Raw genomic sequence first — 27,560 nt, forward strand, 5'->3', positions numbered from 1 at the left:
AGTTTTTGTTACATGATGTTATGTATGTTCCATGATTAATTAATAATTTGGCATCTATATCTACTTTGGAAGTTAAAGGGATGAGGGTTGCATTCATCAAGGGAAAATATCTGACTTGGTCTGTTGGTTCACCTACGAGAGATGCATTCACATTAGGATCAAGATTTGAAGGACTCTATAGAATCATTGGAAGACCACTTCTAGCATTGGTTCATAATCATAATCACCTAAGAAGTTTATGGCACCGAAGATTGGCTCATCTACATTATGATTCTCTTCCGAAATTAAGGAAATTGGTCTCTAGTATTCTCGATGTTCAAGTCCATCATGATGGAGTATGTCTAGGTTGTGCGAGTGGAAAGAAGACAAGGGGACCATTCCCCTCTAGTGAGAACAAGACAACTGACATCCTCCATCTCATCAATTCCGATATATGTGGTCCAATGCTTGTGCAATCTATTGGTGGCCATCTCTACTATATCACCTTCATTGATGACTTCTCTAGAAAGACATGGATATATTGTTTGAAGCACAAGGATGAAGCCTTCGAAATATTCAAAGAATTCAAAGCTTTGATCGAAAATCAAACAAGGAAGAGAATCAAAGTATTCAGGTCCGAAAATGGTGGGGAATACATGTCAAATGAATTCATATCATTTTGCAAGAAAGAAGGAATCAATAAGGAAACAATTGTTCCATATACACCTGAAAAAAATGGATTAGCGGAAAGAAAGAACAAGTATATATTAGAAGTTGCATGTGCCATGCTCCATGATCAAAATTTGCCAAAGTTCCTTTGGGGAGAAGCAACGCATATTGTTGTATATGTTCAAAACAAGGTGCCTCATCAAGCACTGGAAAACAAGACCCCTGAAGAAGTGTTCACAGGTGTCAAGCCCAACATAAGCCATCTTCGTATCTTTGGATGCCCCATATATTTTCATGTGTCGAAAGACAAAGGAAAAAGTTGTAGGCAACTGGAAGGAAAGGTACATTTGTGGGTTATTGTGAAAAAAATAAAGCTTATATAATATATATTCATGGTCAAAGGAAAGTTAAAATTAATAGGGATGTAACATTCGATGAAGTTGCTTCTCTTGGAAAAGCAAAAGATCTTCCTCCACCTTCTCCTCCTAAGAAGAGGAATGATGACAAGGATATTCTAGATGGTCCTTTTGTGCCTGAGTCTGAGACTGATATTTTTTATGATCCCATGGAGCCTATGGATCCCTTAGATCCTCCTCCAAGTGATCCTCCTACTAGGAAGAGACCATTTTGGCTCCGTGAAACTCTACAGGATGTTGAGAGACATGTTCTTGTTCGAAGATCATTTAGAGAAAGGAAGTAGCCATGCAGGTACCAGGGACATGTTGCAACCATGAGCACTATGATTCAAGTCAAACCTTCCACATTTGAATAAGTCATAAAAGAACAAGTTTGGAAAGATGTTATGGCCAAGGAATATGAATCAATTATGAAGAATGATGTATGGGATGTTGTGTTGATACCGAAGGGGAAATATTTGGTGACTTCAAAGTGGTTATTCAAAATCGAGAATGGAATTGATGGTAGCATTGAGAAATACAAGGCAAGGTTTGTGGCTCAAGGATTCTCACAGAAAGAGGGAGAGGATTATGATGATATATTTTCACCTGTGGCTCGATACAAAACCATTTGTTCGATAATAGCCCTTGTCGCAAGCCAAGGATGGTCTCTTCATCAGATGGACGTAAAGACTGCATTCCTCCATGGCATATTACAAGAAGTGTATATTGAGCAACCACATGGATTTGAAATAGAGAATCGAAAGACACATGTTTTCATATTGAAGAAGGAATTGTATGGTTTAAAGCAAGCCCCCAGAGCATGGTACACCCGCATAGACAGTTGTTTGGTGAAGTTGGGATTCATAAGAAGCAATGTCGATCCCAACCTCTACTTCAAGGTAGTCCAATGTATGCCATTGATTTTTGGTTTTATATGTTGACGATCTATTATTGAAAGGTTGTGAGCCTCAGATTATCGAGTGCAAGAGGGAGCTAGCCTCTGAATTCGAGATGAAGGACCTTGGACTCATGCACTACTTTCTAGGCCTTAAAGTTTGGCAAAAAACTGGTGAGATTTTCCTTTCACAAGGAAAATATGTTGTGAAGTTGTTAGAGATATTTGGAATGACATAATGCAAGTCCATGGCCACACCGATGGAAATGAACTTCAAGAAGTTATGTGGAGAAGCTGCAAGACCTGATCTGGCGAATCCATCTGAGTATAGACAGTTGATTGGGGCTCTGATGTTCCTAGTGAACACCCACCCATACATATGCTATGTAGTGAACACACAGATTCAATTCATGACCAAGCCTCTCCATGCACATTGGATCTATGCCAAATACATCTTGATATATCCGCATGGGACAATCACACTTGGTCTAAGATATTCTACTAGAGATGTTCAACTTCATGGATACAACGATGTTGATTGGGCAGGAAATGTTATCAACATGAAGAGTACGTCTAGATGTTGTTTTATTCTTGGATCTTCCATGGTATCTTGGATGAGCATGAAGTAGAAGTTTGTATCATTAAGTACCACCGAGGAAAACTATATTTCAACTAGCATGGCTAGCTGCGAAGCAGTTTGGTTAAGGAAGCTCTTTGGAGAGCTATTTGAGAAAGTCCTAGATACTACAGTGATATATTGCAAAAACAAGAGTGGTATCCGTCTGGAAGAGAATCTCATATTTCGTGACAAGTTCAAGCACATAGAAATCTGATATCACTTCATTCGAGACATTGTGTAGAGAGGAGTCATTAGACTCCATCACATATTGACAGATGGGTAAATTGCAGATATTGTCACCAAGGATTTGCTGAAAAGGAATTTTTTGGTCTTCAGAGAACAACTTGGATTGATGTATGCGACCCCTCCTGATAAGGGGCAACGCTGATCGAGGACACTAAGCCAACTCTTCCCCCTGTTGAGCTCCCAGGGTGAGGAATTGAGATAGAGGACTCCTATGGTTAAGGGATCTCTAGACAATAGGGTATTACCCTTATTTGTTACCCATAGGGTTGGAGATGTTGCTCCCCTATATATGCATAGGTTTGGAGATGTTGCTCACCATTGATCCGGATTTAAACAAGAACGCAACAAATTACAGAGATAACCATAAACAAATATATGCAGCTGAAATAATACTTCATTTCATTAATGTAAAATACTGAAATATGCTTACAAACAGTAATGGAACTGAACCAGCTAGGGCGATGGTAGCTTATCTCTGAGAAGAGATGTGGTGGCTACATGCCTCTGAACTGTGTTACAATGAGGCTCAAGGGCCTATTTATTGTTGAGAAACAATGGAAAACCCCTAACATTCCAAAACCTAACCCTAGAAGATGAAACGCCAAACTGTGGGCCCCGTTTGGGTAAATTGGTACATCAACTTCCCGGGGTCGTAACTTTGGCATACGATCTTCGTTTGACGCGCACAATATCTCGTTAGAAAGATCTATCCGAGAAATACAACTTTTGGAAGAGAAACATCGATACATGGATGCATGTTGCTCCTAGTTTTCCCAAAAAATGTCGTTTGGGGCCTCAAAACAGCTCCGGAAGTTCAGGACCTGAAAAAACTGCTAAAAATAGTAAATTGTGCTACAATTAAGGAAACTGAAAAGCTGAAAGAAACAATGGTGGGGGTCCGAGTGGACTTGGCGGGTGGCCAACAATATCCACCTGGATCATTCCTCCCCCCTAGGAAGCATTGGTCCCCATTGCGTTGAGTTCCTCCATGAGATGAGGAAACTTCTGTTGGACTTGGTCCCTGGTGAGCCACTTGCCCTGGTGAAGGAGTTGGCCTGCTTTGACAACTCGATACAGTTGGATATTCTACTAGCGAGTGTGCTTGATATGTGTGTCCATGATCTGATCAGTTGCAGCTTGTTCCATGCAATCTGGATTTAACTCTGTGGGTGTGAGTTGTTCTGCAATGTCGGATGTGTCTAGTAATGGTGGAAAGTATGGCCAAAGGCGGTCCACATTGAACACTGGGTGCAGGCCAAGGAATGGGGGAATGTTGAGTTCAAATTCATTGTCTCCCACAGCATTGGTAACGGTGTAAGGACCATATTGGAGTGGTCTGAGTTTCCGATAGGCTCCGGTAAGGCGTTCCTTTTGCAAATGCAACCAGACTTTGTCGCCCACCTGAAACTTGTGTGGCACCCGATGTTGATCATGTCACTACTTGTACTTGGCATTTGATTTCTCCAGAATGTCATGGACCTACTGGTGAATATGTTGGATGTGCTCAATGAAGTTGGTTGCCTTGTCTGTTTTGGACTGGACATGAGCCGAATCTGTGTGAGTAGCTACAAGTGGCATGGCCACATCAATGGGGCATAGTGGTTGGAATCCCAAGCCCACCTAAAAATGGTTGTGGCCAGTCGAGCTGTGAAGAACTCGGTTGTAGCTGTGTTGAACATAGGGGAGGCTCTCGTCCCATGTGTGTGGATGCTTTGAGTTGTACATGCACAGAATGTGTACAATCATCCTATTGACAACCTATGTCTGGCCATCAGTTTGAGGATGGAAGGCTGTGGACTTAGTGAGTTTGGTGTCTAGCATTGACCAGAGACTGGACCAAAATGTACTGAGGAACCGATTGTCCTGATCTGAGATGATAGACTGTGGGATCCCAAAGTGCACCCACACTCGTTCAAAGAAGAGTTTAGCAGTGGCTTCTACTGTGATATTCTTCTTGCAGGCCGCCATAATGGCCATCTTCGAGAACCTATCGACGACCACAAAAACACAGTCATTTCCATGCTTAGTGGAAGGAAGGCCTGACATGTAATCCAAGGAGATGGATTCCCAAGGTCGACTAGGGGTAGGCAGCGGTTTATAGAGGCCTTGCTTCTTGATGGTCGGTTTGGCAATGGCACAGGCAGTACATGATCTGATGTACTTCCCAACATCTTGTCAAAGATTCGGCCAATAGAAATACGTTTGCAGTACTGCCACCGTTTTCTCAACCCCAAAATGCCCAGCAGCCCAACTATAGTGTGCTTCCCAAATCATCTTGGCATGCTCACTTGAAGGAACACAAAGGTGACCTAGGTGGCATAACAAGGCATCCTGGAGGTGAAAATCTGGGACATGCCAACCCTCCAAGAGTGTCTGGTATGTGTGGCCGAATTCTGGGTCGCTTTTGTAGAGAAGTGGCCAATCAGAAGTCTCGTGCCCACAAGAGTTGAGCACAGTGGTTAACGCCATGATCGGTGGTCGATTGAGGCAATCTGCAACATTATTGGTGTTGCCCTTCTTATACTTGATATTCAAATGGAACTTTTGCAGGTGTGTAGACCACTTCTGATGGCGATCATTCTGCAATTTCCCTTGGATCTGTATGAACTGGAGGGGTCGGTGGTCTGTGTGGATGACCGTTTCCTTCCCCAAAATGTAATGCTTCCATTATCAACAGGCCTACACAATGGAATACATCTCTTTATCATAAGTGGGATACTTCAGGACTGTGTCTGAAATTGTTTCACTGTGATATGCCACCGGATGCCCGTTTTGAGTAAGGACTACCCCAATAGCATAGTCAGAGGCATCTATCTCGACCTTAAATGGTTGTTGTAAATCTAGTAACGCGAGCACTGGTGCCATGCAGAGGCGATCTTTCAACTCTATGAATGCCTGTTGTTGAGATTTAGACCAAAAGAATTTTGCTTTCGGTCCTCCCTTGGTGACTTGACTCAAGGGCCAAGTGATATGAGAGAACCCCAACACGAATCTGCGGTAGAAGTTGGCAAGACCTAGAAAGCTGCGGAGCTCTGTCAGAGTGGTTGGAGATGGCCAATCCCGAATGACTTGGATCTTGGCTGGATCCACATGCACCCCCTGTTCATCAATAATGTATCCCAGATACTGAACCTGAGTCGTGCCAAAAGTGCATTTCTCCAAATTGGCACATAGCTTGTGTTGCCGCAGTGTTTGGAGAACCTGTCGGATGTGGTGGAGGTGCTCTTCCCAACTCTGGCTGAAGATCAGAATGTCATCCAAGTATACCACTACAAATGAATTGGTGAATGGCCGCAATATGTCATCCATTAGTCCCATGAAGGTTGCAGGAGCATTCGTTAATCCGAAAGGCATAACCAAACATTCGAAAAGGCCCTCCTTGGCTTTGAAGGCAGTCTTCCACACATCAGAGGGTTCGATTGGTACCTAGTGATATCCTGACTTTAGATCGATCTTGCTAAAATATTTTTCCCCCTTTAGTTGGTCCAGGAGGTCATCAATCTGCGAGATCAGGTACCTATTATGGACAGTGATCTTGTTCAGCACCCAATAGTCAATACAGAGTCTCCAAGTCCCATCCTTCTTCTGTACCAGCACGATCGGGCTCCCACAAGGTGATGAACTCAGATGGATGTGACCTTCCTGCAGCAACTCCTAAATCTGCCTCTTGATTTCATCGCTCTCCAGAATGGAGCGTCGATAAATTGGTCCCTTGGGTAGTGGCACACCTGGGGTCAGATTGATGGAGTGCTTGAACTGACAGTGCAGAGGAACCCCTGCGGGGGAGGTGAAGATGTCCTCGTACTCCTCCACGACCTTGTCCATCTGTAGTTGTCGTGCATAGGGGCCCTGTTTGGAGGCCGTGGCCACCATATTCTTCTTTCCTTAAGGGCGTATCATCAGGAAAACAAATTTCCCGGTTTTGGAAATGAGCTTACTGCATTGTTTTGTAGTAATCAAAGAGATGGTAGTAGGCGGTGCTGCCTCTGGTATCTTGTACAACTTATTTCCCAATGTAATAATAACAGCACGGGGCCTTGATTCATACACAGCACGTCGCTTCCACAAGTATGGTTGCCATAATAATACATCACAAACTTCAAGTGGAGCAATGTCACACAATACCTCATCCGTGAAGGGCTTGATGTTGTATGGAAGGCGACACTGCTAGCTCACACGAAGATCCCGTCCTTGGTGAAGCCACCGAATGGTGTATGGTTGTGGATGTGTTGTGGTCAGTAAGCCTAACCGCTTCATGACCTCTGCCTAAATGTGGTTCTTTTGGCTCCCGCTATTCACAATGAACTGTAGCGGGGAGCCCTTTACCCACATCTGGGAGTGGAAGAGACACTCCTCCTCCTCTGGATCTTCGGGTTCATTTTTCTGGATCTTGGCGGTAGCAATAGTGGTGTTGGGATCTGCATCAATGATCTGCGTCCCTCTGTCATTCCCCTTGTCAGGTTCTGACTTAGAGTCGAAACATGTATCTGATTCTGAAACCTTTAACTTAGCCACCAGTGACTGCTTGGCCCGACACTCACTTGTGTTGTGAGTGGAGCTCTTATGGAACTCACACCATTTTCCCGTGTCCTTTTTCGGCTTCGCAGCGTTGTTCTTTGCTTGCAGCTTTGGCGGGTTGTCTTGGGCTGCCCCGCCTTGGCTTTGTCCTTTGTTCTGTGGTTTAGGGGCACCTTTCCCTTGCTTCCGATTCGTAGATCCAAAGTCTCACTTCTTTTGTTTAAACTTCTGCTCAACCTTGACGACATATCGATATGTTGTGCCGAGTGAGGAGATGCTCAGGAATTCTATTTCTTCCTCGATGTAATTGTGTAGGCAGCCGCGGTATTTGAGTATCAAATGCTCCTCCATCTCCTTGATACCCAACTTTGTGCGAAGGGTATGGAAAAGATTGGTGAACTCCGGCACGTCTTGGTCCCTTCCCTGCCACAGCGTGGTCCACTTTATGTATTCATCCTCATAGCTTCCGACGGGGTAGTACTGCTCCTTGATGGCATCCCGGAATGAATTCCAGGTGGGTGCAGCTGAAAATAGTGAGCCGGTATTTTCATCCTTCTACTCACAGTAGGTTTCCCACCAGTCCTTGACGTGGGGGGCTGTTTTGAGAAGAGAAAAAACAATCTTTTCCCTACTCGAAAATTCATGAACAGAAAAATAACCGTCTAGCAGATTTAACCATTTATCTACGGCATCTTCGTCCACTTGACCCTCAAATATGGGGATTTCAAAATTAACTTGTGCCTTAAAGGGCGTGGCGTTTCCAGAGTAGCTACTAGAAGTCGATGCGTCGCTTCTAGGTAACTGCTGAAGGATCTGGGCAAAATTGTCCATCATCGCGTTCCGTTGTCGCTCGAGGGCTTCTTCGAGCAAGATTTTGATAGGATCTCCTGCCCCCTCGTCTTTCTTCTCATCCACCATGGGAGGCCGTCGGGATTTGCGAGGCTGGTCTCGCAAAGGTTCGACCAGTTCAAGCCCTAACTCCTTATATCTCAACCTCGTTGGGGACATGCAAAGAAAAACAGAGAAAAAGCAGACCCGCTCTGATACCACTGATCCGGATTTAAACAAGAACGCAACAAATTACAGAGATAACCATAAAAAAATATATGCAACGGAAATAATACTTCATTTCATTAATGTAAAATACTGAAATATGCTTACAAACAGTAATGGAACTGAACCAGCTAGGGCGATGGTAGCTTATCTCTGAGAAGAGATGTGGTGGCTATATGTCTTTGAACTGTGTTACAATGAGGCTCGAAGGCCTATTTATTGTTGAGAAATAATGGAAAACCCTTAACATTCAAAAACCTAACCCTAGAAGATGAAACGCCAAACTGTGGACCCCGTTTGGGTAAATTGGTACATCAACTTCCCGGGGTCGTAACTTTGGCATACGATCTTCGTTTGACGCGTACAATAGCTCGTTAGAAAGATCTATCCGAGCACTACCACTTTGGGATGGCAACGTGTCCATGGACTCATGTTGCCCCAGATTTCCCAAAAAACATCATTTAGGGCCTCAAAACGGCTCCGGAAGTTCAGGACCCGAAAAACTGCTAAAAAATAGTAAGTTGTGCTACAATTAAGGAAATGAAAATGCTGAGAGAAACAATGGTGGGGGTACAGGTGGACTTAGCAAGTGGCCACCAATATCCACCTGGATTAGCTATCTTGTCTATGCAAAGTATACCCTAGTTGGCATCATACCCACAAGCCAAACTTGTTTGGGATATCGCTCCCCATTTGGCCAACGGGTTGAGAGTGTACTTGGGGTGTACAACCCAAGTTGATTATGATGTAGGTGTTCTACCTCATGACTCTTGAGGGTCATTGATGGTAAAATCAGCAGGCAATATGATTGAGTTGAGATTTTCCCCCCTTTGTGGTTACAGGTTGAAAATGAGCTCCCCGATGTGATTCCAGGGTTGACATTTGCTCCCCTGTGTGTTTGGATATCCTATTTCTCAATATCAAGTTGAGATATGTGACTCCCCCATGAGATAGAGGGTGGAAGGTAACATTCCCCAATTCTTATTCTTTTAGATTTGATAATGTTTCAATAGATAGAGTTGAGCATAGATGGACACAGCATGACGACAATATGACAAGATGATATTGGCAGGTGGAATTCTTCCTAGTTGAGAGGGAGTGTTAATTTATGAAACTAGGGTCAAATTCCATATTGAACAGATTATATGACAAATATGATGATTGCATTGGGTTATTGTTTTAGAGAGGACCAAAATTGACCTAAAGATCACCTCATTCAGACAAGCAGAAGTTGGCTTTTGAATTTATGAACCCCCACATGTACATTGGGATAGGTCGACCTCACACATATGTACAATTAGACAGGTCGGCCTCAACATCAAGTGGACCCTCATGGAAGCCTATAAATACAAGATACCTCAAGCTCATTTTCACATCATGATCAAGAATTATCTTCTATTCTTCTATTGTTTGGTTCACACAGGTCTGATGGAGGAAGTTTCACGCAAGGTTCGAAATTACAGATCGGAGGGTTATACGTATCTAGGGTTTCTATTTTCCAGTCACAAGCATGTCACAAGATAGATTCGACTACAGTCACATGCTCGCAAAGCTTCAAAGAGTGATTAGGGAGCCGCAGTCTCTCGCATAACAGCCTGAAGGGAGCGATCGGGGCTTTGAGACAGTTCCGGGATGATGAGACCCTAATCTCTCACATTCCATGCTTTAGGGAATGACTGGGAAATCATAATTGCCCGCATACAGTGCCTCAGGGAGTGACTGAGAAGTAACAGTCACTCGCAGAATATCTTGATGAGTGTGACTAGGGTTCTGAGCTAGGGTTTGATAGTTGACCGCAAATGTTTAAAGGCTAGAAGGTTTTTCTTTATTGTACAGTAATTCTGGAATTCTGCTTCTAATTTATATTGGGTAAATATTTACTGGATGATTATGTATTGGGCTCATTGTACTCTCTACTGAAACATTTTATGACAATCTAATAAGAAGAAGATTTGAAAGGGTTTTCCCCCATAATGGGGTTTTTCCTTGGTCTTTGACCAATCTGGTGTCTCTTGTGGTTGTGCTATTATCTCCTTTGCCACTTCATATATTGTTTTATCTTCAATTATTGTTTATGATTGGAAACATTGTTAATAATTGGATGCATTTCTAAATGAAGAATTGATTTGGGTTGAAGTAATTGAAACAACATAGAACAATCTGAAAAATTAATATTCAATTGCACATGATTATAATATCAATGTAAGTGTTAAACTTATCCTTTAAAGACTTTTAAAAGTATATTCTTACCATATAAAGTTCGAAGCAATGCCTTCAACTAGTCTTAAACCATTTGAATTTGTAGTTCATCAATTCCTAGTCAAGTGAAAGGAATAACATCTAACTCCATAATATTCAATGCAAATATCTTCATGCAAACCATGCTCAAATATATTGTGCATTCTTCATTCAGTGACAAACAAGCCATATTATACATCGACCATAGCAGAGTGAGTGAAGAAGCAAGGGAGTATAAAAAGTGAAAGTATGAACTCACACACAAATCCCATAATGCAAATTCAAACCGAGCATCATTACAGAGGGTATCTTATTTTTTATAACGATAAATAAAAACATGCAATTCCAACTTCGTCATTTTAATGGCAAAAAAAAAAAGCATCTCTTGAATGTAAGAATGAAGTGGGCAAGGAATTTAACAAATCCATCTCAGTTGTGTCAAGGCCAAGTTTAATATGTAATAACAAAATTTAGTAAATCAATTGTTAAACTACAAATACCACTAACCTTAATTAGTGTTAGTACTAAGCATTAAGCTTATAAACCCAATGTAGTCGTTGAGAAACTACCCCGTCTCAAGTGCAGTTCCAAATTCTTCAAAAAGAAAATGTTCTCAATAAAAACAACTCTTCAAATGAACAAGAATCAAGAATGAGTGATCCAAATTTGAATGACACCATAATGATTTCCAAGATGGCCCAGTTGCAAAGTCAACAGTGTTAATGCACCATTCCATCATAATTAATGCATGGAGTCTGTCTCCATGCCACCGCACAAAAGCCACTACAAGCTTGTTAGTCTTACCACCTTTGAAATGATATTATCCCCCAACATTGGCACATATGATCCATCGTATGTATCACCTCAATTGCATATTTATTTCATTTTAAATATATAATCATTAAAATTAATCAAACACAAACCTTGAGTTATTTTTTGAAGCATCAGACAAGGGTTATAGTCTCGATTTGTGTCTTAGAGGCTAAGAACATGATATATTCAAACCCGATAAAAGGTTTCACAAGATAAGCTTGCAAAACACCTTAATTAAATTAATTAACCATCATATAAATTTTTCCCAAGTCTAACTTAGGAAAATTAGTTAATTAATAGGAATTAATAAGGAAAGGTAAGAAATCTCTACAAACTCACATGAATCGAGTTTGAGATGATCTTAGTCATTGATAACAATTTAATCATGGTCGTTGGTGATCCAACAAGAGATTACAAGAGTAGGTTGATGGGGATGGAAATAGATACACTAGAGACACATCGAGCAAGAGGGCGAGTGAATTCCTTGGGTAGATCGAGCTATTCAGTGCAGTGATCCAGTAGGAAGAAGAGCTAGAGCCATAGAAATAGTGATTAAAGGAGAAGCATCGGTGATTTCCAGTGGAGTTCCAATGCTTGAGAGTCAACAACAGGAGGGTCACATTATTTCTCAATGAAGTTGTGCAAAGGCTTCAGAGGGAGGTTCAATTCAGCTGAAGAGGAGGTATATTCAAGTGCTAGTGGCCAGGAAAATTTCCATGAGGCCAAGCGACTCATCTCTATAGGCAGATTCAGGCAGAACGACATATTTCGTGTAGATCCTCAAGAAGTGCGAGTAGTGCGTGCACTAGACTTGTGCAGAGGTTGATGCAGGGGCTTTCAAGTGAAACAAATCATATCACAAATTATTTGGCCAGAGTATTTTGTTGGAGGATTGCCACTCAAACATCCTGAATATTGTACTCAAATTTTATTGTTGCGTATAATAAAAATAAACCCTCATTTGTTGCACCAGATTTCCATTCGGAATTTTTTTTCCAGGGACATTAGTCCAAAAATATTGGTTTCATTTTCATTGTATGTGTGCAACTATTTTCTCATTTCCAGATTATTTTCTGCAGGATAATTTTATTGTGAGGAATTGCATTGTGATTTATTCATTATTGTTCATAACAAATAAACTGCATAATTAATCAATTAGAACGATAAATTTCCACTTGTTGTAATTTAATGAAATTTCACAGGTATCCAAGCTACATTGAAGATCAGATCAAAGGCTCAATAGCGAGAGGGAGAAAATTTTGCAGTTTCAGAGGGATTTCTAAGCATAATTTCTCATATCTACGCAGGCCACCAGAAAGTGTGAATCGCATAGGCAGGAGCGTTCGATTTTCCAGTTGCAAGTGGAGGAAAATTCGATTAGCCTTAGAAGCAGAGATTTGCAGGTTGTGGATTTGTGGGGATAAAGGGTTTCGGTGAGCAGATCAGTCAATTTGTTGAGAAAATATGAGCGCGGTTGATTTACAAGTTTTGCAGTAGCATATTAGCGTTAGGTGGAAGAGAAAAGAACAAAAAATTGTACTCATGATGTCTTTAGTAGATTTCTTAGATTTCTCTAGCACGACTGCAAATATATTTGACATTCATGAAGCTACAAATTTTTCTTCCATATTGGAGGACGAATTTGCTTAGATAGCTTGCCTCTCTAGCTTAACTTCATAGGGAGCCTAGTACATAAATAGTGGAGTGTCAACTCATATGATAGGAATTAGAGAATACTTCTCCAACTACAAGGAGGAGAAAGTGGACTTCACAATTCAGATGGGAAACAAGAGTAGTGTACTCCAGTCGGAGCAGGTACCATCAAGATTGAGAGGGAGTAATGAGAAAGCACCAATGTTATAGATGTGTTGCATGTGCCCAGCTTTGGCATGAAACTTATTTCAGTATCCCAGCTATAGGATAAAGGATATTGATGTCAACTTTGTAGGGAAGAAGGTGTTCATAAAACACCAAAGTTGGAAGAAGGTGAAGCAAATTTGAATTCATAGCAACGGATTGTACAAGTTGCGACTCGATTCTCCAAAGGCACTAGTTAGCAGCAGCAACAGTGATAATCGTAATAGTGAAAGAGACATGAATGAGAAATGGCATATGAGAATGGGACATTTACATCATGAAGCACTTAGGATGCTCAGGGAGACTGTAACAAGTGTTCCAGAATTATGCACGGAACACGATGATGTGTGCAAGGGGTGCATACTAGGAAGTATGCTAACGAACAGTTTCCAAGAAGTGACAATAGATCAGATGGTGTGTTACAATTTATACACTCATACATTTGTCGTCCTATATCCACTAGATCTCCCAGAGGGTATGAGTACTTCGTTACCTTCATCGATGACCATTCAAGAAATACATGGATCTATTTCTTGAAGACCAAGGACAAAGTCTTCAGTCACTTCACGGAGTTTAAGGCTCTAGTAGAGAATGTAATAGGGAAGATGATCAAGGTACTTTTCTTAGATAATGGAGGAGAGTACACAAATAGTGACTTCACATGATTTTGTGTGAAGGAAGGCATCGGGAGGGAATGGATAGCACTATAAAATCCATAGCATAATGGGATAGCGGAGCGGAAAAATAGGTCAATAGTTGGGGATGCAAAGGCAATGTTATATGACCATGATTTGCCCAAGTTTCTATGGGTAGAAGCATGTAACACTACTATGTATATCCAAAACAGGGTTCCTCACAGGGCGTTGGGGAATATAACACCAGAAGAAGTCTTCTCAGGGAAGAAGCCAAAAGTAAGTCACTTTAGAATCTTTAGTATCATAGCTTACTTCCATGTCCCGGATGAAAAATGCACTAAGTTGGATCAAATTGCAGAGAAGGGGTGGTTTGTTGGATATAGAAAAACCTCAAAGGCATGCAAGATCTGCATTCCTAGTAGTAGGAAGATTATCATGAGATGGGATGTGAAGTTCATGGAGGACAGAGACTCTAAGATATCTCATGAGTTGCCAATAGATGATTAGAATGAGCTAGCAGGAGCTCCATTGGTCCAGCAATAGGGGACACCACATAGACAGTCAAACAAACAATCGCAAGGATCTAGTACAATCACCAGTACCATCACAACCTCAAGTGCAGGAGATCATGTGAGTTCGTAGTAGACGAAGCAGAAGAGGCAGGATGAGGAGTTGGTCGATCCTCCCACCACTAATGGACGTACCAGTAGTGAAGTTCATCAAATGTTGAGGTATGTAGAGAAGTTCATAGGAGCTCCTAGGAAGAACAAGAGAAAACAGAAACAACCAGACAAGTACCAAGCATTGGTGGCATTGGTTGTAAAACATTCTAGCTATCAGGAGGTCGCACAACATCAGGTGTGGATAGATTCCATGGCATAATAATATAGTTGCATCATGAAAAATGATGTTTTGGAGGTAGTGTCGAGGCCTATGGATAGGTTAGTTGTGGGCTCTTGATGGATCTATAAGATCAATTAAGTTGCATATAGTAGCATGGAGAAGTATAAGGCTAGGTTCATGGAAAAAGGGTATGCGTAGAAGGAAGGCATAGACTATGAGGATACCCTTGCCCCAATTTCTAGATATACTTCTATCTGGTCGGTTATATCTCTAGCAATGTAGATGGGATGGAAGATTCACCAGATGGATGTCAAGACAACTTTTTTGAACGGGGTGATAGAGGAGGAGGTATATATAGAACAACCAAAAGGCTTCGAGACACATGAGAGGGGCACGCATGTTTGCAGACTGAAGAAAGAATTATACGAGCTCAAGTAAGCTCTCAAGGCATGGTATGGTCAGATTAATAGCTACTTGCGGTAGATGGGATTTGTCAAGAGTGATGCCGATCCCAACCTCTACTACTTGAAGGTAGAAGATGTGCCACTCATCCCAGTATTGTATGTGGATGACATTTTCTTGATAGGGTCATCAACGCTCATAGAGGACTGCAAAAGAAACCTGACAACAAAGTTTGACATGAAGGATATGGGGTTGATGCATTATTTCCTAGGCTTGGAAGTATGGTAGAAGGACGGGGAGATCTTCCTTGGTCAAGGGATATATACTACAAAAATTTTGAAGAGGTTCAGGATGCAGGATTGTGCACCTATGTCTACACCTATTATTACAAATTGGAGGAAGATAGATGGATCAAAGGATGAGAACGTTCACCAAGACTTGTATAGATAGCTTATTGGTTCCCTCATGTATCTGGTGAACACTAGGCCAGATATTTGCTTCATAGTCAACACTTTAAGTCAGTTTATGGTGGAACCTAAGAGAGTGCATTGGACAACAGCGAGGCACATTCTAAGGTATTTGTGTGACATAGTCAAGTATGAGTTGAGGTATACTCGAGGTGATGGTGTCATACTATGTGGATCCACATATGCAGATTGGGTAGGAAATTCACTGGATAGAAAGAGCACACTAGGGTTTTGCTTCAGCATTGGATCAGGATTTGTATCTCGGTGCAGCAGGAAGCAGAAGTTTGTGGCCCTAAGCTCCATAGAGAAAAATTATATGGTAGCTAGCACAATCATGTGTGAAGTTATATGTATTTTGAAGCTGCTAGTAAGCTTGTTTAGTTAGAAGTTGGAGGCGACCAATATCTACTGTGAAAATCAGAGTTGCATCAGGATCTCTAAAAATCCAGTGTTTCATCATAGGTCGAAACACATAGGCATTTGATACTACTCCATAAGAGATTGTGTGTAGCATGGACAAATCCAACTATAACATGTTCCCACGGAAGAGCAGCTTGCAAATATACTCACGAAATCTCTAGGGAGAGCTAAGTTCATGTATTTCAGAGAACAAATGGGTATAATGGAGAACCCTTTTCAATAGTATGATGATCAGTGTCATTAGGCACAATCATATCTTGAGGAATAGTTGCAGTTAATTACTATAGGGGTGCACAACCAATCAAGGTGCAAATAGTTACTGAGTAGACAATGTAGAGACTAGTTGCAGTCAGGGACTGAGGAGAGAGTTGCAGAGCTAGTACAGGGACACAGTAGATCCATAGATCAGTTCTCAGTTGCAATAGTTGTAGCAGCAGCATGAGATCAGTTGCAGTGTATAGCAGAGTTGGCAGTAGTGCAGTGTCAACAGTAGTGCAGATGCAAGTTGGTTCAGCTACAAAGTTGGCAGATGAATCAGAGTATGCGCAGCAACTTGATGGATAGTGACAGGTTGTTACAGGTGTCAGACATCAATAGCGTGAGGGAATATGTTATGGGAGAGAACACCTTCCTTTCTAAGAGGGAGTGTTAGTTTATATAATGTCAGACAAGTGTTCTAGTCTCTATTTATGGCAGAGAGGCTAAGAACATGAGACTTTCAAAACCCAGAAAAGGTTTTGTGAGATAATCTTGTGCAATGCCTTAATTAAATTAATTAAGCATCATTTAAATTTTTCCTAAGTCTAACTTAGTAAAATTGGTTAATAGGAATTAATTAAGGAAAGGTGAGAAATCTCTAGAAACTCACACGGAGTGAGTTTCAGATGATCTTAGCCATTGACAACGATTTAATTATGGTTGTTGTTGATCCAATGAGAGATTATAAGAGAAGGTCAATATGGATGGAAATAAATACACCAAATACACATCGAGCAAGAGGGAGAGTGAATTCCTTGGGCAGATCGAGCTATCCAGTGCAATGATTCAACAAAAGCAGAGCTCGATCCTGAGAAACAATTATTGAGTGAGCAACAACAATGATTTCAGATGGAGTTCCAATGTTAGAGAGCCATCAGCATGAGGTTCGCTTTATTTCTCAATGAAACTGTGTAGAGGCAGCGCAAGGGATTCATAGGGTAGTTTGATTTAATTGAAGAGGAGATCAATTCAAGTGCGAGTGGCTAGGAAAATTTCCAAGAGGCCAAGCGAGTCATCTCCAGAGGCAGAGTCAAGCAGAACGACATATTCCAGGAAGCTCCTCAGGCAGTCCAAGTAGCACCTTATTGACAAGGTTAATCCTCTTTGCGGATAGAGATGATCCCTCTAGCCCAATGAGTGGGTCTAGAAACTAGAGTGACAATCAACTAGACATGTTCCTAGGTTATAATTGAAAAAGTAGAACGAAAGAGATGACCTACCTCGTTCTGATGCTATTCTGATTTCCTTTGTTGAGGGCATCGAACCGCTTGTGTCACGGGCTTGTTCCTACTTCTCTCGGCGTTTATGTACCTAGACAAGTGATCAAGAGACAACAAAGCATTCCAAAACTAATAGCAAATCCAATAACAACCTACTTAACTGATCAAGGAATGTCAAGCTAAATAAATACATGAACATATATATTTTGGGAAGATGAACCAGCAGTTGTATATTATTAGGAAACAAATGGAAGCTTACAACCAAAGCCTTGATGTTGAAAGGGTCTCCTTGAGTGGTAATCCAAGTCCAAGCCAAGAAACTCTCCAAGCACTCCTTCTCCAAGTCTAATGAATAGCCTCTAGGCACAAGCTTAGCATAAGGGTGCAAATAGACATAGAACAACCATTTGGGAATGAGAGAGGAGGAATTTATAGGCTCGGAGAGGGAGTGAGGACCTCTCCAAAGATGGTATTAGGCCCACATCTCAAGGAGGTAGCTCATAAGGATAAGACAAAGAGGATTCAACCTCATCTAGTCGAAACCACCTCCAGCTCGCCGCTCTGGAAGCTTCTAGATCATGAAGCGTCTCATCCTCTTTGGGAAAATTACCTTTTTGGGATCATCGCGGGTATGCAAGGGAACAAAGTGATGCCATCGTGGGTCAAACACAGTGCAACAGAAGACCATCATTTTTTTAAGCCTTATAAGATTGATGATCCTCATTTTCGAGTTTTAAGAGCTATTTCTTCAAGGAAAGCTCAAAGGCATTTTCCAAACAAAGTCTTAGGAGGAATCTGAGTTGTATACATGGATGAGTATATTGTATAATGGTCATGTTTCAAGCACTTCGTGGTATGTCACAGGCAAGTGCAGGAGGCGTGACAAAATTTTGTGTAACAAATGCCCCCTAAAGCATGAAGGCAGAACGAGGAGTGATGGTTGAGATGCTATATGAGCTCTTGCAACGACGAGGACATGTATTGTTAGGAGACCTGCAAATCAAGGATGCATATACATATACATATCTGAGATCAAGACATGAATCCACGGCATGGACGCAGCCATCTGGATGATGAAGACTATATGAAAAGATCCATGGTATGGGGGCAGCCATCCAAATAACGAGGATCGTCAAAAATATAAAGTCTCAAGGTATGGTTATAGCCATCTGTATAGTGGAAACGTGTGTACAATCATGAATGACATATAACTCCATGCATCTTTAGTCATAACAAACAATATTCAGGGTCTTGCGCTCCATCCCGACCCGATCAATGTACGAATCCTAACATGCGAATAAATGTGTTGAAGTCGAACATGCTAGAAAACCACCTGATTACCAGCCAATGATGTGGACCGTTAACAGGTACGAGAGAAACCACCAATAATGACAATGGCTCTCAAAGTACAATAGTACAATCCGTGAATGTGATAATGAAGCTGAAGTCGAACACTCATGGAATCACCCGATCGAAATCCAATAATGAAGACCTGTCGTTGGATGTGAAGAACTGGCCATTAGGGCATGCCAGCTCTAAGGTACTGAAAAGGATTTTCTAGGTCATCTTCCTGGATAATGAGCTGAAGTTGACAGGAAACGACCCATCAAAGGAGGGCAATGATGAATCCCCCATCATCGACACAAAACAAGGAATAAAGTGGAATAATTTTCAAGATTGTAACAGTGACTCAAACAATGTATAGGTAAATAACTGCAGATTGGACTTCTCTTGAACATTGGTGACACGACTTCGGAGTGTGGCAACATTTGACTTGACATAGGACTAAAGGTCATGATGACAAAATGGAATAGTCAAATGAGAGGCAAAATGGATCACCCAAATCGGGAGGATAAGTGACTGAGTGAGGATATCCCAAACCCGACACGAGAGCAGAAGAGTGTCATGTTCAAAAGCGACATGCTGCCTATACAAAGGATGTCTCATCTTCATTTTTCCCCCGCTATTTCTAGTGAGTACCCCAATTATTTTTATCACAAGCTTGAAGGGGATAGCATATTCTTGTCATGTAAGTTCATTCTTCAAATGAATCCATCCTAGTAAGTTTTACGAGCCCTAGGAAGGAGAAGGTCAATCTCCTCATGGTGACAAGCCTTTGGTCGTAGAGTTTTAACAAGTTTGACGTAAGAGTAACTCGGTATCTTTTTCATATTTAGAGAGTTTGAAAAAGAAACAAAAAAGAAAACTCCATCATGTCCCTTTTCATAATTTGTTCCTCGAATCCGAAAAGGTAGAAAACAATATCCAAGGGAACCTCTTGACCATATTGACCAAGGTGTACCTTTTTCATAAATAGTCAATCTCAGCCTGAAAAAGGGGTAAACGTATACTAAGACAACATCAATTCATTTAATTTAATGAGTTCGAAAAGACAAGTACTCGAAAATCTGTTCATATTTTTGGAGTCTGAAAAGAGCTGAAAGGGGACTCCACCTGGAGGAACGAGTGGTATAAAGGATAACAATTGGTTCTGGTCATGATGGAATTGCTCAAAACATGTAAGGGTCAAGAGGCTGGCTAATAAGACCACTCATCACAAATGTTCCTCAGGAAAGGGTAAAACAACCAAGTGAAATCATATGATCGGCCAAAGAGATGGTGACGATGGAATGAAAAAACCAAGGCTCATCTAGCAAAAATCAGCTAATAAAAATGACAATCACGAGAGGTAAAGTGGGAATGGTTTCATTTTTACACAAGCTTGAAACATGAGAAACTATGCTTGAGTATACTTGAGGATGGTTTCATTTTACACAAGCTTGAAACAAAGATAAACTATGCTTGAGTATACTTGAGGATGGTTTCATTTTTACACAAGCTTGAAACAAAGATAAACTATGTTTGGATTTGGTTTCATTTTTACACAAGCTTGAAACAAAGATAAAATATGCTTGAGATAAGTTTGCATGCCCCCAGCATAATGACTCAATCGAGGTACATGCCCCCCAAGCTTCATTTCATTCACCTAAGTGGATGGAAAGAAGGTTCACTTACGAGATCAAGTGAAAGACTCGACTGGGATTTTACGAGATCTAATCGAAGACTCAAATTGGAAGGGGATTTGTTTCATTTTTTAATGAGCTTGACACAGGAAAAGAACCATGCTCATGACATCTTATTTCAGTTTTTAACGAGGTTGACACAAGTAAAGGAACCATCCTCATGAGAACCTATTTCATTTTTTAACGAGGTTGACATAGTAAAAGAACTATCCTCATATCCCTTGTTTCATTTTTTAAGGAGCTTGACACAAGACAAGGAACTCTGCTTCAAGATCCTTACATCACAAACAAAAAGAGGCCATGGCTTCCAAGAGGTTCTCATCAAATGGGAGAACAACACTCTGGAAGGGATACATGTTCAAGGATCCAAAGGAAAAATCAGGCTCCAATGCCCACAGTACATGATGTACTACATCACCGAGGAGATCATCAGTAGATGTGGGCATAGAACAATTGGCCACGTAATTAACCTATGGTAGGGGTGATACCGCTTGCATATGAGAACCATTTAGGGATGATGGTTGAGTGGGAGTTGATTCAAGACCAATGAACGTAAGATGATCAATGATCACAATGCTTCCTTCATGCGGGAAACATATCATACAAAAGAGAGAAGATACAAGAGCTCCCATGACATAAACATAGTCACGGCCAAGGAGTAGATTAAAATATAAAGGGCTTTGGACAACCATCACGTCTTGATAGACAGTCTTTCCTCCCAAAGTAATAGGTAACTTAGGAAATATCCCTAACAGTTGATTGGTTCCTCTATTAAAAGCTAACCAATTCTAGGTGACGGGGACAAGCTAAGGAGAACCCAAATCTTGCCAAGTAGTTGAGGATAGAATACTAAAATATGCACCCTCGTCTATGACTGTGATAGGTATGGCCATATGGTAAGCCTGTATTGTAATTTGGAAAGGCACATAAGTCGGAAGGCGATATCTTGCCAGCCGACTCCAATCAAAAGAAGTGACTAAACTACTCAGAGGGGGTGTCGTAGGAACATGATATTTGACTTCTTACTTTATGGGAATGGGAGAAATTATCTCATGCACCTCGGGAACAGGAGGATTTTCCTCCAGTTCATTTGAAACTGAAGAGACCAGAAGAACTTGAGCAGTATGAGGTTCACTCTCTCCCAGAAAGGTGCGGTTAACTGAAGGTGAGTCAAGTTTATCGGTTTCTCAATTAATGGTTGGTCGAGAATGGACTCACGAGATGCACTTTTAGAGAGAGTGGGGTTGACCAAAGATGACTTTCGATCAATCACTAGATCAACTAGGGAAGGATTAGGGGAAAGCTTTTGATACCCAGTTGGAAGACGAGGTTGAGAAGTTGTAAGGTTTTCCAACTCTTTGGAAGCTTCATCCATTAAAGGACAAATATGAATGGAATTATTACCTTCACACAACTTACAGGGAAATTTGACTTTTCCCTTTTTCCCATGGGACTTACTAGTTGAAGGTTTATCACCAGCATGATCACTAGAGGCTAATGACAAAGGTCGATGTGAACCTGAAAACCACACTTCTAAGACCTTGGGAATACCATAACATGTCCGAAGAAGGTGGTCACCCTTACATAACATGCAAGGAAATTTTACTTTATGGGGTTGGTTGGAAGATTTTCCTTCATTAGTTGCATCAGTAGCAATAGTTGTTTGGTTTACCCCTTCCTTATTTTGTTTCTTCTTCTTCGGCCTCTTCTTCTTTTTAACTTCTTGGTTACTAGAATCCAAACTTTCACTAAGCGAAGAAGAAGAATGAGGTGAAGATATAGGCGAAGAAGGCGAGGGGTCAACTTTAGGATCAACATGAGGTTGATGTTGTTCAGGTGGAGGCGAAATCGGTTGAAAAGCAGTTTTGACACTCGAAATCACCGAGGTCAAAAACAACCAAACTGGTAGACCAATGGTCAATCCAGGAAGGGACAATGTTACCATATAGGGAGCATTAGTATTTCCAAAAGAAGGAAAAGGACTAGGATTCCCATCAGAGGGGTTTCCTTGACTGGTAGACTCAAGAAATGTTGCCATTGGTATCAACCTAAGATCTACTAAGGAGTATTTCCACAGGAAGGATGTTGTTCCACAGTCAATTAATTTTAGAATTTGAAACAAAAACTTTTCCTTTTCATGTTTTAAGAGTCAAGAAAAGGACGAAAAGGTGACTCTAGTCGCTTTCATTGGTTTAGCGAGCTTGAAAGGACAAGTTGCTCGATGATCTTTTCAAATTTAAAGAGTCAGAAAAGATCGAAATGACTGCTCAGGTGAATCTAGGTAAAAGGAGTACCAAGTAACTGTGAACTGCAATATACACCTCAGCAAATAAATTTACCAAGGACTTGATGTATGTGTAGGAAATCTCCCCGAATGCTATGTTCGGTGTATCACATTTATAGGGTGGAAGACTCGGCTTCCAATGGATAAAGGTTTGCAACCTATGGAGGTCTCCCTTTATATACTCGACAATATGGGGAGAAAAAGTCCATGCTAGTGTTGTCTAATGCCAAAGCGAACGACAACTGCTAAGTTTTATAGACATCGGAACACGTCTCTAGCCTATACCACTAAGTATGAACATTAATGTTTCAAATGCTCCTTAGATTAATTGATACATTTTAAAGTTGATCTTGGAATTATGTTTCAATTTCAAGGCCTTAACAATGTTACCTGCTCCTAAAATGTAACTAGATGATGAAATGAAATCCTTCAATTCGATGAAAGCTATCTATGTAGGGAAGAAGATCACTGAAATCATGCATCAAACCAAATGCAAAAGTGCGTCCATGACAATCTTCAAATGCTAAATGAAAAAATATGAAATCTAATCTTTCATATGATAAGCAAAATGCAATGCCAAAACAAACCTTAAAGCAAAACTACCTTAAGATATAATGATGATTTTTCTCTTTTCACTTAAATGCAATCAATGTAATCTAGTGCAATAGTAAAAGAGAATGCAAGAAAGCCAACAAATATAAAAATCTCTTTCACATTAGTGATTTGAATGCAACCTAAAAAATGCTTCGAAAACTATGAAAAAATATAAACGCTTTCACTTTCACTTTTCGAAACAAAAAACTCAAAGCAAACACTTCCTCTCGATTCAAATGAGACAATCAATTTGTAATATATTATTTGTCAAATGGAGCTTAAGAAACTTTCACAGTATCTACTAATAAAACATCTTAAGACACAAGAACCAAAAGTGATCTGCAAAGGATGTCTGAACACAAAAAGACTCTTTAACACAGGTAATTGATCTCTAATCCCTCATGAGAAGACCAACGAATGGACGAAGGTTGACCTAGAAAACCTAGAAACCCTAAAAGGCTAATCAAACTTCAAACACACTCAAACCAAGTTAAAAGGTTATTACAATCATACAATAAGAGAGTCAACAAAGGTCACATTGGTAACTCACTAGGAAAAGGCCAACAGAACTAAAAATAAGAAGACAAGCCCTAAATTTCTTAATCTTCTACAATCATCACAATTGTTAAGAGGAAAGTAGCAATCATCACTACTGTAATAAAAAAACCCGCGATATCATCACGACTGTGAGGGTCAAAAACGCGATGGTCGAGAAAAACAAAGAAAAAACAAAAAATCTCCAAGAACAGCTCAAATCAACAACCTTCAGGCATCTACCAAAAAATGACACTAACTACAGACAAGTAATGAAGTCTAAAAATGAATGGTTGATCAAACTCATCAAAAGACAAGGTGAAGAAAGGGAAGAAAAGGGTCATAGACTCCCCAGCCGAGTCGCTATTTTATTGACAAGGTTAATCCTCTCTGCGGACAGAGACAATCCCTCTAGCCCAATCAGTGGGTCTTGCAACTGAAGTGACAATAAACTAGACATCTTCCTAGGTTATAATAGAAAAGTAGAACGAAAGAGATGACCTACCTCATTCTGATGCTATTCTAATTTCCTTTGTTGAGGGCCTCAAACCGCTTGTGTCATGGGCTTGTTCATGCTTCTCTCAGCATTTATGTACCTGCACAAGTGATCAAGAGACAACAAAGCATGCCAAAACCAATATCAAATCCAATAACAACCTACTTAACTGATAAGGAATGTCAAGCTAAATAAATACATGAACATATATATTTTGGGAAGATGAACCAGCACTTGTATATTCTTAGGAAATAAAGGGAAGATTACAACCAAAGCCTTGATGTTGAAAGGCTCTCCTTGAGTGGTAATCTAAGTCCAAGACAAGAAACTCTCCAAGCACTTCTTCTCCAAGTCTAATGAATAGCATCTAGGCACAAGCTTAGCATAAGGGTGTAAATAGACATAGACCAACCATTTGGGAATGGGAGAGGAGGAATTTATAGGTTGGGAGAGGGAGTTAGGACCTCTCCAAAGATAGGATTAGGCCCACATCTCAAGGAGGTAACTGTTAGGGATAAGACAAATAGGTCAAGCTAGGAGGATTCGACATCATCTATGTGAAACCACCTCCAGCTCGCCACTCTGGAAGCTTCTAGATCACGAAGCTTCTCATCCTCTTTCGGAAAATTACCTTTTTGGGATCATCGCAGGTATGCAAGGGAACAAAGCGATGCCATCGCAGGTCAAACACAGTGCAACAGGCGACCATCGTTGTTTTAAGCCTTATAAGAGCGATGATCCTCATTTTAGGGTTTTAAGAGTTATTTCTTCGTAGAAAGCTCAAGGAAATTTCCAAACAAAGTCTTAGGAGGAATATGAGTTGTATACATGGATGAGTATATTGTATAATGGTCATGTTTCAGGCACTTCGGGGTATGTCACAGGGGCATGTAGGAGGTGTGACAAAATATTGTGTAACAAGCCTGCACTAGACTTTCCCATAGGTTGATGCAGGGGATTTCAAGTGGCCCATACAAAGCTAGATTTAGAGTGAGATCAGTTGTCTGGTGAGACAAATTGCCTCACAAATTATTTAGCTAGATTATTTTCCTGGATGATTTCCAGTCAAGCATCCATAATATTGCACTCAAATTTTGTTGTTGCATATAATAAAAATCTATTGCACTGATTTTCCTTTGGGGCTTTTCCTGGGGACATTAGTCCAAAAATATTAGTGTCATTTTTATTCTTTGTGTGCATATATTTTCTCAATTCCAGTTTATTTTCCGCAACATAATTTTATTGTGAAGAATTGCATGTTGATTTATTTGTTATTTGTCATAACAAATAAAAATCATAATTAATCAATTAGAAGAATAAATTTTGAGGTGTTGCAATTTAAGGAAATTTCACACCTTATATGTCATCGAGGGGTATAGAATAGCCCTTAATATAGTAATTTTATATCATGTAACATCAGCAATGTTTATGGAATGATCAACCCTAAAATATATACCATATTCCATCTTAAATCATATTCAGACCTTACATAATGCATTATAATTTTCAATATTATAACTCGAGAATTATGCATTTTGTTTTTTAAGACTACATCCTTTATGTAGTGTAGCAACCCAATTTTGATGAGACTCCTTTCATCATGATCAAGCATATGAAGATTACGTCTCTACCCCCTAATTCTTAACCATAATCTATCTATCTATATATATATATATATATATATATATATATATATATATATATATATATATATATATATATATATATATATATAGATAGATATATATATATATATATATATATAGATATATAGATATATGTTAACATTATTTGGTCATTATTTGCTTTATTGAATGCCAAAGCATAAACATTATATGTATGTTGTAAATTAGTTGTTATGAGCCTTTTCAAAACATCAATAAATATTTCATGTATGTCATCAATGTGCTATGCAACTAATTTTTTCTCCTTTCAAATATAATGTATAGTCATGCATAAGAAATCACTAGCAGAATTGTCTATACTTTTATGGAAGTATACATGGTGGGTACTCATTGGATGTGGAATTTAATTTTGCATATAATAAGTGCCTACAGTTGAAATTCGGGAAACATACAAGGAGATAAGCCAAAAATAAAATAAAAAATTAGTATTATTCTTTTTTCTCCAAAAAAATTTGCCCCTAGGGATGAAATCATCATTTTGAAGCTTGTTGGTTCTTTTAAAGTTGATATTGTTGGTGTATTTTTTATTTTGAGGCCCATTTTTTACCTCAAAATTCCACTAATGATTGGTATAGCAAGGCTCCTTAGGTCAACAAGTTGCGCTTAATAACCTTTCCCCTAAGGGAAGCAACTAGTTGTTGGCAATTCAAATAGCCTTGGATCTCAGTAAGGGGGAAACCATCATAGTCCCAATATTGGGGCATTCCATCAAATGTCTATATGTTTAAATTTGAGGTGGATCTTTCAACTCCAGCTCATAATCATGAGACTCCTCAGTGTTCAAAGGGAAAGGAAGCTTCGAAACCATAGAATCATCTGAAAATTTAGAAATCTTTGGTTGAGTTACTGCCTCACATACCAAAATTCATGCTTAAAAGGTCAATGCACAACCCAAATACCAGGGTTACTCAAATTGATTACATTGTGGAAGATTTGGCCCAAGAATTGTGTGTTGTGTCTACCTTAGAGGTACTCTAGACTCATCCAACACAGAGTAGTGAAATACTATGGTATTGTGGTCATTGATCCTAATAATTCTCAAATGATTATGTTTGACACATCTAATGTCATACCACATCTTCCTCACCGAGTAGCCTTCCATATCTAGGTTACTTATTAGGTGAATTCTATCTTCAAAACCATCATGGATGAGGGGTGTTTGATCTGTGTCATTATCATGTTTCAAACCCATTAGATCCCCTGACTTTATTCCATATCCCACATTATCGATATCTTTTGATGGTCATTTTTTTAGGCCTCATTGAATTATTTCCTCTTTTCCCATTTAGCTGGGAGGAAAAATTGATTCCATTGAAGTGGAAGTATTTGAGTCTAATCTCGATTACAATATTATATTATTACATAATTGGTTTTATGCTATGCAAGTTGTAGTTTCCACTCTATTTCATGTCCT

This window comes from Pinus tabuliformis, chromosome J (genome assembly GCF_031772625.1).
Source record: "Pinus tabuliformis cultivar Carrire ecotype Pingquan chromosome J, CPIR1, whole genome shotgun sequence".
Lineage (NCBI taxonomy): Eukaryota > Viridiplantae > Streptophyta > Pinopsida > Pinales > Pinaceae > Pinus > Pinus tabuliformis.